We start from the raw sequence: 14,106 nt of genomic DNA on the forward strand, positions 1-14,106 counted from the left end.
ACGGTTGTCAGCCCACTTTGAGGTCTGTGGATATAGAGGGAAAAATTGGATCGGTGTCGGTTAGAGTTCCCGAGTAGCTCAGTGGTAGAGCGTTGGTACGTTAAATCAAAGGTCCCGGGTTCGATACCCGGCTCCGGAACAATTTTTCCCTCGAAATTATTCAAATCAACTTTACAGGGAGTTATACCTGAAAATCTCGATTTGCATAATACACGTCACTGTTCGTTAACAGAAAACCACAATTTAAGTCACACGGAGTTAGTGTGCACTCGAAGTTGGTTGCTTGACGGTTGTGAGCCCACTTTGAGGTCTGTGGTTATAGAGGGAAAAATTGGATCGGTGTCGGTTAGAGTTCCCGAGTAGCTCAGTGGTAGAGCGTTGGTACGTTAAACCAAAGGTCCCGGGTTCGATACCCGGCTCCGGAACAATTTTTCCCTCGAAATTATTCAAATTTAAAGTTTATGTTCACGTATGCATACGTAGCCTACCTAATATTCTAGATGTCGGGATCGATGTTTTCGCACATTTTCAAAGGTACCTCCTTCTGCTTCAATGCACTGTTGCGCTCGGGCGTGAATCGCGCTCATCGCTGTGGAGAGTTGCACGTGGTTGTTCTTTATGCGGCGTGCAGCATCCAAAATACGATCGATTAGCGCCTCTCTCGTTTCCACCTTCCTTTGGTATACGAAGTCTTTCATAGACAGTAAGTACTCTTCGATATAGTACTCTTCTGTTCGGAAAGCGTCGTTCATATTCAGCGACGGCACGAAAGGAACTTCCATCGCACAAATCATAAACATACACAATATCGGCGTATTCTGTAGTCGAAAATGTATAAGGCATCTTGAAAAACTCAACTTAACACTTCCGATAACTGTACCTGTATAACTACTGTACTGTAGGTAGCTGACTGAACTGAGAAACGATAGTGTATTTGTGTTATGTGCGGGTTACATCAGATAAGGGCAGGCGATTGGACATTTGTAATGCCCCATCACCCGGTGTGTGAGGTGAATGAACTTATCCACATCGCTCACAATGCAGATTTCAATGTTACGTCATTCATTGCGATCCGTGACCTTGTCTCAAATTTAACGTCAGCACCATATGGTAACGTCTGATTCACATTGGGGCGAGACGTTTTGCCAAAAAAATGCATCTAGCTCCGCCATTGTTCGAAAACGGATCTATGTTCATATGAACTTTTTCACTCAAAATGGCCTAAGATTTCGTATACTAAATTTTTTAACTTTCCTTGTGAATCACCCTGTATATTGAAAATGAAATGAATTTTGTCAACTTTTATTATTAGAAACAATTTAGAAGATCATTATCATTTTACAGAAAGAAAGTTGTTGAATACAATTTATTATTATTGCAGAAAATAAAGAAAAGATTCGCCACGAATGTAACAACATTTGTAAAGTCACTTCATACCTTAATATCAAAAAGTATAAAACTCAAATCTCTGCCTCAAGCAAAAAGAGATTCATTCTCATAGTGCCCATGTGAAAGCTTAAAAAATCTCATGGCAACCAATTAGTTCACAAAAACATAATCGGTAAATATTTCATAGCTGTTTCTTCCATGTGACGGATGTTACACACATTTTGTCACCTATGTTACAGCTGAGTTAATGTCCTTTATTTTTCGAGTTTCAAAATAACTGTGATATTTCTAAGTCTGGTAATCTGTTATGTTGTAGGGCACAGGAATGCATTGCCATAAATGGACGTCACATTGAGCACCTTCTATGAACAAGTGTTCAGATCTCAGAAAGTATGTGTTGTAAGAACCATGGTTATTAGACATTTATTTATTTATTTTTTATTTATTATTTTGCTAATAATTGTAACATAAAATATAATATATACAGAAAACTTTAGCTCGCCCTTGAAAGAGTAGAACTCGTGCTCAGGGGCGGATTCCTGAAAACATTATTTTCTTATTTTGATGGATACTAACACCTCCTAAAATATTGGATACTTTTTAACACTCTGTATATTAGTAGGTAAATGTAAACAATAACTATATTCTAACATACACCTACATAGTAACATGGCAGTGAAAGAAAGGATGGCAAGCCAGACATCTCGAACTCGAAATCTGATTGTGAGAGTGTGTTTAAGCTCTGATCTACCGGAGCTCTTTGTTAGAAGTGAGGAGGTACGTGCATTAAGTAAAGAGTCGACAGTTCGTAGCTCTAGCTGCCAAAAACTGAGTACTCCTCGAATGTTATATATAGGGACCGGATTTTTATGTAATTACATATTATATTCCTTTCAACCTAACCGTATATAAATAACAAATCTTTGCGAATCTTGTAATTACCATTAATATATTAAAATTTGATACTACATATTTCTACATATTTACCCCACATTACATATTATGGCTTGGTATTACATAAATCTACATATTTTGGGGTTTTATTCATTTTTACTTCTTTAAAAGGAAAAAGAAAACTTCTGCTGGGGAACTTTAGAATTTGAAATCCACAGATTTATAAAGCCTTTTTACCTACCCGAGAAAGAATATATTTTGGGACGAAACATAACATCTTAGTTCCAGGAAGTAAAAGAGGCACTCACCCCTTACCGCCCACTGTAAATATGAGTGAACAAAAGGCAACGTTTCTCATACAACTACTTTGTATTGTAAAAATCAAAAAGGGAATAATGTCATATGCATAAGCGGACGACATAGTAGTAGGGTCTAAAGACCTTACAAAGTTACAAGAAACAATAAACACGTTCACAGCACAATCTGTTGCTATCAATACCACGTCATCAGACATCTCTGTACCCAAGTTCTTTCTCAATAGCCATGGCCCGCTCATAGAATTCGCTGCCGCTCGGAATCAAGGGTAGTCTTAGTCCTCAGTTGTTTAAAATTAGGTTGTTTAGATATATTTTAAATACAAAGAATTAGTTTTTTAGGTATAATTTTTATTATTATTATTATTATTATTATTATTATTATTATTATTATTATTATTATTATTATTATTATTATTTTAGACAGTCATTACTTTATTTTTCCATTAACACTTATATCTAGGTAATTGTCATTGTCTCAATATAACACGTGCTGTGCTGATCATACTAATTCTACTATTCCTTTAGTTGTGAGATTATATTCATATGTATTAATTCTTTTTTTTTTAAGTTAATACTTGTATACTAGAATGTATTTTCTTGTTTCTGAATATGTATTCAATCTAGTTTTTATTATTATTATTATTATTATTATTATTATTATTATTATTATTATTATTATTATTATTTTAGACAGTCATTACTTTATTTTTCCATTAACACTTATATCTAGGTAATTGTCATTGTCTCAATATAACACTTGCTGTGCTGATCATACTAATTCTACTATTCCTTTAGTTGTGAGATTATATTCATATGTATTAATTCTTTATACTAGATGTATTTTCCTGTTTGTGATTATGTATTCAGTCTCTTTTTTAATTATATATATTTTATTGTTATTTTAAAGTTAATACTGATTGTGTATATGTATTCAATCTCTCTTTTTTACTTAATTATGTTTATTATTATTTTTAAGTTAATATTTGTATACCGGTATGTATTTTTTGTATGTCCTGGTGGAGTGAAAGAGAAGGCCTGATGGCCTTAACTCTGCCAGGGAAAATAAAACTATTATTATTATTATTATTATTATTATTATTATTATTATTATTATTATTATTATTATTATCAATAATAAACATCATGGTAAAAAGGTGCAATAGAAAAAAATTTGATATGAATATGGACAAGACAGAAATAATGATACTCAGAAACGGCGGAAGAGTGCCAGAAACAATAGAAATCGTCATGAAGATCAGAAAATTGAAAATTGTACCAGACTACAATTATCAAGGCTTAACAATACAAACCAGCGCAGATATTGATATTAAATATTTTCATGATTTTACATATTTTGGTACATATTCAGCTTATTTTTCTTACATAAATATGTACATATTTCACACCTTGATGTTACATAAAAATCCGGTCCCTAGTTATATAATTTAGTTTTGTTACATTTCGGTTTATATAATTGACTTCCCTCCCAAACGGAGTGACGTCGTTAGTTCAAAGCATTCTTCAACTTACGACACGTCGTCTGCTGTCGGATGCATCCCGTGACCATTTGCCTCAAAACTACGTCTCCTCTCTGCGATGAAAACTACATCCACATTATTTCTGCTACGTAAGTTTTCTGGGCAGTTTTACATAGAATTGGATGGCCCCTGGAAGAACGTTTTCCCCACCTCAGCCAGGAAGCTCAGAATATCCTTCTATCCATCCATGTGAGGCTGGATTTTCAACAATGGCAGTCATCAAGGCAAAGTATCGCTCTATGACGAGCTGTGAGAGACCTTTCGAAAACTCCAGCCTCGTCGTGGAAGATTCCATTAAGACAGACAGTTACATCCATTTCTCTAATCCACATTCGAAGCGTTATTGTTATCCTTCGGATATGCATGCAAACCCAAGTTGTGAAATAGCTGTGGAAATTGACTCATAAAGTGGTTAAATATGCGCTTTAGATATGCAATTAGAACTAATACAGTTATAATATGATTCCAACATGTATTGCACTTACTTTAATTTCAGCTGTTGTAATAATTACAATAATTCAGTGTTTTATGTAGTGAAAATGTCATTTTTATACCGCAATATGTTACGAAGTTTGAGTATAATATAAATGATAGTCTTGTCCATACATCTCATATTTTTGCAATAGAACAAACTCAAGGACCTTCAACGTTTTTCCCGCTTATATAATATTTTCTTCCCCTTCTTTCTCTAGATTCTTGGTGTCTTTCACTCCAACAACATAGTTTTGAATGTTCTGCACAATACTGTAAAAGAATCTCATTTTTGCAAAAATTGTACATTCATCATTTTCCACCATCAAGTCTTCCTTTGTATTCGACCTACAAACTGGAAAAGTATGTAACATAGTTGTAAGATGAAATTCCTAATGTCATTTATAGGGACAGCGCCATCACTTTCGTTATTGCATCAACCGATAGGAGGCAGATTCCAAATTAAATGTGTATAAAAGCAAATGATGACGTCATACGCTGATAGTTGATAACCCGGACCCGGATTTTACCCACCATAAAGTGTTTGAAAAAGTTTTATAAAATGACCTTAAAATATAAAGAAAACGACGTAATAATTACAAAAAAATTACCTAAAAGTGTAAAAATATTTTATTGAAAATGCTGTACAAAATTATTTATTTATTTGTTTGTTTGTCTGTTTGTTTGTTTAATTAATTAATTATTTATTTATTTATTTATTTATTTATTTATTATCGGACTCTAGAAATATGCACAAAAATAATTAATTGTTTACTAATTTAAAAAATAATTTGAAAATATGTTCGCACTATTCTGTTGTTTGAAGCTTCTGGAAAGAAAGAAAATGGCTTTGAAAGCAGGACTTTAAAGTGGTATTGTAATAGCCTAGTAATTTTTGTAAAAATGTATTAAAATAAATATGTACGTACCTTATTCATCATTGCAGTAGATCACTATTGTCGTTTATACCTAACAGTCAGCTACTTATACCATATTCAGTAGTAGATAATACACAATTTCTGTATTATATCCAGTTTATGACCGAAATATTGACCCTAAACGTGAAAAAAAATCTGAAATTGGCCTAAAAATTTAGGGAAAAAAATTTAACTTCCGAAAGTACAGAGAAATTACCACAATGATTTAAATATTGTAGATTTTTAGAATTTGGAAGCCATATACTGGATTTATAAATAAACGAGCGATGTTTCCGAGACATAGAAAAAATGTTGACATGTCATCAAAGTCCGAACTCCCAAGCTCATAACGGCCGTGCAAGTGCAAGCCAGACGAGTCCACTTATACAAGGGAGGTTGGGTACTTAAAATTTAAACAAATGGAAGAATAATTTATTATAATATAGGCCTAATATGTGAAGGTTGAAATTGATAACTTTTGCAAACAGTCAGTATAGCTTTGTTATGGAAGGGGGGGGGGAACTCAGGCAGAGTAGACGTACGCTTATCGCGAGCGAAAAATACGAGATGATAATGAAAATAAGAATGGCGAAGAGGTAAAACCAAAACGTGTCAAAATGAGTGAAAATGAACGCGTAAGAAAGTGTTTACAACGCAAATAGGAACGACAAACAATTTTACAAGATATAGTAGCTAGCGTTGTTAACCGTCCCGTATTTCTTCTCTTCGTGCATCTTTCTCCCATTTTATTATATAATGTAATAATCTTGTTATATAATACCTTAACCTGATCTCAAATCACATGCTATCTTCCTTCTTAGGAAATTTTATGACTTTAGAACTTAAGATCTTATGATTCGTGTAGACCACAAAAACGAAGAGAAAAGCCATAGTGGAGAATAAAGTTGTTATTTAGTAACTGAAGAGCCGAATAATTTGTCAGTTTTCTATGTGAAATTCTCTTGACTATTTAGTTTTCCTTATTTTATTAAAATAGTTGGGAACCCTACTAGTAACCATAATAGTACATTATGCACCGAGTCTATAATGATAGTAATTAAGACGCGAATATGTTTGTTTATGAAACGAGCGCAAGCGAGTTTCATAATTTTCATACGAGCGTCTTAATTACCATTATAGGCAAGTTTCATACGAATTTTTATGCTCGACCATATTTCTAACTTGAAATTATTCAGAAGTATTCATTTTATTCGTATCTGACTCGAGCGGAAGTGACCTTGTGCATAGCTCGTAAATTGTGAAATGTGCGCAGACGCGAAAATATTGATTTTTCCGAGGAACAATAATGTCATTGACCTTGAAATAATCTAGAGAATAACATGAACTAATTTTGATATAACCTGGAAATTGATTTAGAATTGAAAAACGAGATGACAAATTGAATTTATTTGAATATTATTTACAATTAACGCTAATTATTATAGTAACAGAACATAGCCTTCTGCGACAGTATTGGATTTACAGCCTCCGTGACGTTTCCCTCGTCTTTCGATTGCATATACAAGAATAATCGAAAACCTGAAATTTAATGAATAGGTGTACTTTAATGACATGCATTAAAGGACTGCTACCAGGTGTATAATTACTACATTTCGGCATGGTCGAGCATAAAATATAATAATGCATCTAATATGAAATTGTAAATGGGCAAACTGTAAAATCTGTGATTAAAGTTAAAGAAAGACAATGTTGTAAAGAACTTTTCAGTTATTTTAATGAACACTTTATCAACAATAAAGGCATCTTGCCTAGGACTCGCGTTACGGAATGCGCGCTGGTTCGAGTCCTCATGGAGGAATAAATTTTCTCATGAAATTTTGGCCAGTTTATGGGACCGGTGCCCATCCATCATCGTGATATACTTGGGGAGCTATGCTAGATAGCGAAATCCGGTTGCGAATACCAGCTGTAACGGCTGGGGGGATCATCGTGCTAACCACATGATACCTCCATTCTGGTTGGATGATCGTCCACCTCTGCTTCGGCATGTGGGTGTGAGGCCAGCAGCCGGCTGGTCCCTCTAGGCCCTTCATGGGGTGTAGCGCCACGGATTATTATTATTATCAACAATAAGATTGGTTGCATTTGTAATGTGTGTAACAGACTATTGAACGAACAATACTTAAACTATGATCTTAATTACATACCAAGAATAAAAATGTTTCACACAATCTAAGGCATTTCAAATTCCCCTGTCACTTATTTACTCTTCATTTTGTCATACAATTTTCTGCTAAATCTATTAACTTGAATAATTCTGTAGTGTATGCTCAGTTTTAATAGGACGGGAGTGTACATTACACGCCGATCTTAGGACATAAAGAGTCCTTATGGCTCGGCGCAAAAAGAGGCATCATCAGTTTCATCACTAGCATGTAATCTTACAATTAAGCTCTTACAGGATTATAATCTGCTGACTCTGGTACCACAGCATGTTACAAGTTTCATGTCTTTTTATCCCGTTCATTCAATTGAACTATAATTACAGTATTTATGCACACATGCTATGGGTATAATTATTAATCCTCATGGAAGTTGATTGTGTGTTGGGAGGACTTGTGTACACAGAGTATCAGATTATCATGGAATATAGCGCAATATATTTTTACTCCTTGTTTCTGCTATCTTTATCGGACATAAATGTAAACAGTATGAAATAAAATCCTCACCAATACTATAGTATTGCAAGGACTGTGAACACTGACCATTAACATCGACAATAAACTGTCATGCTTTCTAGAAATAAACACATGTAAGTCTCAGCAATAGCCAAGGCCCCCTACAGGCTCTTATACGTCTATAAAACTCAGATTCCATGGAGCTTTGCACGTACTGAAGGCTGTGGTTCAGATAGCGTAGGCAATTGTTCCCAGATCCGGTCAAGTAAACAGCAACAGATAATTTAACAGCTTTTATTTAAGATACTTCTTTTGGTGTTGTTATTAGCCGAATTGTTCATTTGTTTGTGTTACAACATGTGTTTTATTTCATGGTGGGTGAGTTTTTAAAAATCGTGCTCGTAGGCGAGAGTGATTAAACAATTTACCACGCTGACGATGACAAGGTCAGAAATGCCGTCGTCCAGCAGAAAATTACACAACGTTGGATTTTACAAATTAAGCGGCCGCATGTTGGGGAGAGGCAACTTCGCTCGCGTGGAGGAGGCCACTCACACGATCCTCTACACTAAGGTACCTCACTTCTGTACGTGCCCTCGCTTCAAAGGATGCGGGAGCATACTGTATTTTAATGAGGCACTTTGGGGTATTAGTAACCAAGCCTTAACAAAACTCCATCACCTTACTTGCATCCGATAATATCCGTGTGTAGTTATATAGTGTCTGGGTACAAATTATCAAAAGACTTTCCCCTCCTCCCATCTTCTCGTTTTAATGACGTTACGGTTCCTAAATTTAGAAGTATTAAAAGAAGCAAGAGATCGCCTTTGTGATTCACACAGCCTCTCTGTCTCTGTGAAGGAGTTTCATTATAAGACATGTTTGAGCATGTAGGATAAGTTATCTCATCTGCTGTAACAAGGCCTCGTCTCTCCAATAGGGCCCGGCTCTTTCGTTACGGTTTCTCTTTTTTATGAAAGATTGTTCTGTTTCAAAGGCAACAGCTTTTTATACATTTTTTACCGAGATGAAAAAAGGCAGTTGGAATAGGATACTTCTCAGAATTTAATAAGGCCTTGATAATACTAACAATCCCATTTGTTGCCCGTTCTCTGAACGACACCCCAGCACTTGCCGATGCTAGAAGCATCCATTTCAGCTGATGCAGCTTAATCATGCCCCTCGTTTCTAACAGCTGTTGCAGTGCTATGTAGTGATGATGGTGATGAAAATGTTCCTCTTATTAATCAATTTTTTAGCTTATTGATTTTGCTAAGTTGAGCATTTTGCTGATATAAAGTAATTAGAAATTTTCCTGAATTTTTTTTCCTTATTAAGCAATTTTTTGGCTTCTTGATTTTGCTAAGTTTTATAATTGTATTGATACAATTACCACTCATCTCTGATCCTGAAGTTTTATATAATATTCTTATTGAATTTGGTATTCCGAAGAAACTAGTTCGATTAATTAAAATGTGTCTCAGTGACATGTACAGCAGAGTTCGTATAGGTCAGTTTCTGTCAGATGCGTTTCCAATTCACTGTGGGCTAAAGCAAGGAGATGCACTATCACCTTTAATTTTTAACTTTGCTCTAGCGTATGCCATTAGGAAAGTTCTGGATAACAGAGAGGGTTTGGAATTGAACGGGTTACATCAGCTGCTTGTCTATGCGGATGAAGTGAATATGTTAGGAAAAAATCCACAAAGGATTAAGGAAAACACGGGAATTTTACTGGAAACAAGTAAAGAGATAGGTTTGGAAGTAAATCCCGAAAAGAAAAAGTATATGATTATGTCTCGTGACGAGATTATTGTACGAAATGGAAATATAAAAATTGGAAATTTATCTTTTGAAGAGGTGGAGAAGTTCAAATATCTTGGAGCAACAGTAACAAATATAAATGATAGTCGGGAGGAAATTAAATACAGAATAAATATGGGAAATGCCTGTTATTATTCGGTTGAGAAGCTTTTATAATCCAGTCTGCTGTCAAAAAATCTGAAAGTTAGAAATTATAAAACAGTTATATTATCGGTTGTTCTGTATGGTTGTGAAACTTGGACTGTCACTTTGAGAGAGGAACATAGGTTAAGGGTGTTTGAGAATAAGGTTCTAAGGAAAATATTTGGGGCTAAGAGGGATGAAGTTACAGGAGAATGGAGAAAGTTACACAACACAGAACTGCACGCATTGTATTCTTCACCTGACATAATTAGGAACATAAAATCCAGACGTTTGAGATGAGCAGGGCATGTAGCAGGTATGGGCGAATCCAGAAATACATATAGAGTGTTAGTTGGGAGGCCGAGGGAAAAAGACCTTTAGGGAGGCCGAGACGTAGATGGGAAGATAATATTAATATAGATTTGAAGGAGGTGGGATATGATGATAGAGAATGGATTAATCTTGCTCAGAATAGGGACCAATGGCGGGCTTATGTGAGGGCGGCAATGAACCTCCGGGTTTCTTAAAAGCCAGTAAGTAAGTAGTGTTGTAACAAAATTCCAGAACAGATTAAAATTCAAGTTTCTATCTCACTAACTTAAAGTATTAGAAGAGAATTGTTAAACAGATTTATACTAATCCTAAGACTTCACCCCAACTAATTTTGAACTATTGCAGATGGTAGGGACTAAATAAAATGAGGGGAAGATGGAGAGTGTTGGCGGAATGAAATAGGGGAACGAAAGTACCCCGAGAAACCCCCTCTGCTTTGTTAACCATAAATTCCATCACGACCTTGCCGGAGTTCAAACCCAGTTCGCCGGGACTGAAAATCAGCGAGCTATAGCAGATAACCCTGGTAAGAATGTGTTAATTGTTATTAGACGAGAAGCTTTTTGTTAAATTTGTGAACTCAGAACTGACTTCTCCAAATTGTAACATTTCTGTGTCATCGTAAGCAGCTCCGTTTGTGTTCAAGCAAAGCAAATAACTTTGGATCGTAGATAAATTGAATTCACAGCTGCGATATCCGCATTTCCTCATTTTCCGTCAGTTGTTCACTGAACAAAAACTCAACTCGTAAATTTAGATTAATAGCGGCATAAAACATTGAATTGCTGTTCTTTACATTCAGAGTGTTCACGTGAGATACTGAGGTACAGCCAGTCTATAGTGTGATCTTTATAGCGGAGAAGAGCATGCTGGAGCCGTTCCAATTTATGCTGTGCTTCTTGGAACGATGGAAATGCTTAGTAATTCCCTAATCACAGAAGTATGGATGCTTTTAAAACCCATAGGACTCTGAAATCTATATTACTAATAAAACTTAACCTCAATTTTTCTTGTAATTTTCTGGATTTGCAAAAATAATTGCTGTAAACATGTACAATTAACTGTACTGAGGCCGAAAATCGCATTTATTATTATTTTTTTTTTGTATTTCTGTCCGTCTGTTTATTACCTATTAGCTGAAAGCACCCGGCGTTGCACGGGTTTTCCTTTCTGCTTCTATTTTTAATTAAACTGGTTATTACATTTTCCGAAATCTCGGAAACCTAACTCTAGACAACCAAAACGAATTTTCTTTACTAAGCTAAGATGAATCTTCACTTAACGTCACTTACATGAATTGATGAACTCCTTAGCGAAATGCCTGCCAGCGTTAACTCAATTTAAAACAGTTGTAAATCAGGCACCGAAAAGAAAACATGTCATCATGTGCCTGACGTTCAACAATTTTTTTAAATTTATGTATTTATTTGTTTTTATTTATTTATTTATTCTGGTGTAGTTAAGGCCATTAGGCCTTCTCTTCCACACCGCCAGAAATACAAATAAAATAATAGAAAAATCAAACTATGGACGAAAATATGATTACTTTTCCTCTTTCTGATCAGTTTCAGCTTCGAATCAATATGTACATATATAATTTAATTTATATTGGAAGATTTTTTTACCCCTTGACTGCTGTACACCCATTTATATCATACCAATTTTTTTTTAAATATGACTTGGAAAACTATAATTATCTCATAAATTCAGAACATAGTATATTAATTATTATTTTATACACAGAATAAAGATACAACATAAACTTGCTATAATTCATTTTTTAACATAAAAACTAATATTCTGGGAGACATATAGGCTTAACGGTATTTTAGAAATTAAGAGATTGTTATTTCCACAACGCATAACATACTACATTTGCAACGTGATTATACAGATTCGCACTATACTGGCCGAACCGATTTCAAAGAAAATTGGTATATAAATTACGTTGGATCCCACTTAAAATTTAGACTACTAGTGGCTTGTGCAGCAAATGCTGCAAACTAAGTTATAAGAGGTTCAAATAAAAATTGTTCCGATTTATTTTCGATGAAGAATACCAGACATTTAGAAAGTTATTTGCTTCCATAATAGTGAAACATACTCCCTCTGAATGGTTTTTTTATGCCAATACTTTTTCTTGAATCTATCCATCTTCAGTTCTTGAGTTTCAATGCGAAAACGCAAGTAACAATGTCAGGACGATCAGCGAGTTTTTCATGTGGAAATAATGCAGTAGCTATTTCAGGTCATTGCCCATTGTAGGTGAGAGTTAAGAAAATGTTAGGTTTGTTATGCTTTGAACAAAAGACTTAGCATCTTGGTATAGCTGCTGCATGTTTCGTGAAAATCCCTGAAATGTAGAAAGCAGAATCACTTTTTCCCCAATAAGAGATCTTGCTGAGTTGATCAAGAGGCTACAAAATCTTGTAGGCCTCTTATTTTATCAGTAATGTATTATTCCCTATATTTTCAGTAGTATGAGGAACCTATTACTGAGATGCGTGAAATGAGACGAATGATATATCAGAGTTGTAGAATCTTATATGCGCCCTAAATAAAATAGTTCGTCGTAAATAGTTAGCAATTTCAGTGTTTCATTCGTTGCTGGTTGCAGGAAATAAACTTACTCATGACGGTAGCAAGAAGTGAAATGGTCTGCTATTTTCCCTACAACAAAATATGCTTGGCAGCGATCACAAATCTAATCCATTAAACCAAAGAAATATTAATTTAATTTTGATGTAGCCTCGTTTAAAGACGCAGCTAAAATAGGAAGTATGTTTTGTGGTTCTTAATATCCAATACACAGCTGTACTCAGAAAACTACAAACCAGAGAATCAGACCTGTAAATTGTTTTTTATACGTTATCAAAAACATTACACAAATGAAGATCGACATACTGGCATTATGATCTGAAAGAAACTGAACCATCTGAACTTTATATGTGTCAGCAATCCTGCAGGTCACGGCCTTCGTGTAATAGCTTATTGTTTATTGTAATGTGTGTTTTGTTTTATTTAAGAGAGCAATGTATTATGATAGAAAGAATTTCAGTTTTATCCTTAAAATGTGGAGAAATTACATCCGAACAAATGTAACAGTTTGAAATTACTTCTCAAAAGGAAAAGCAACATTTGTTCAGATCATATTTATGTACATTTAAAAAACAAAACTCAAATTCTTTCAGTCACTTATTATCATAATGCACTGCTCTCTTAAATTGACTGAGCATATTGGAAATTAATTCAGTAGCTTTCCCAAAAGGCGCTATGAAATGTTTCGTATAAAGTAATTTTTTCCTCGAAAAGGAAGCAAAAACGAGCAAAATTGTAATAAACTTTTTTGTTTGAAATATCTCAAAGAATAACCGCTTGAAAATAATGACATTAGTTACGATTCAACATATATAATGAGTTGTACACGCCGACTACAATCTTACCATTGCACAGCTTCGTGAACTGTATTTCATTATGGGGAGATGTAAGTCCAAACTGATTAAAAATCACATTTTCTAAAAACTAGTCTAAAAATACTACATAATGTTGGGAATCTCTCCACAAAATTTTACGGCCCAAATGTTAGTCTAAATAATTTTTAAAATTTAAAGAGCCAAGGTTTTGTTAAGTGCCGCGTCCATTTTCTATGTGCTAGTAAGGC

Source organism: Periplaneta americana, chromosome 5 (assembly GCF_040183065.1).
Source record: "Periplaneta americana isolate PAMFEO1 chromosome 5, P.americana_PAMFEO1_priV1, whole genome shotgun sequence".
Taxonomy (NCBI): Eukaryota; Metazoa; Arthropoda; class Insecta; order Blattodea; family Blattidae; genus Periplaneta; species Periplaneta americana.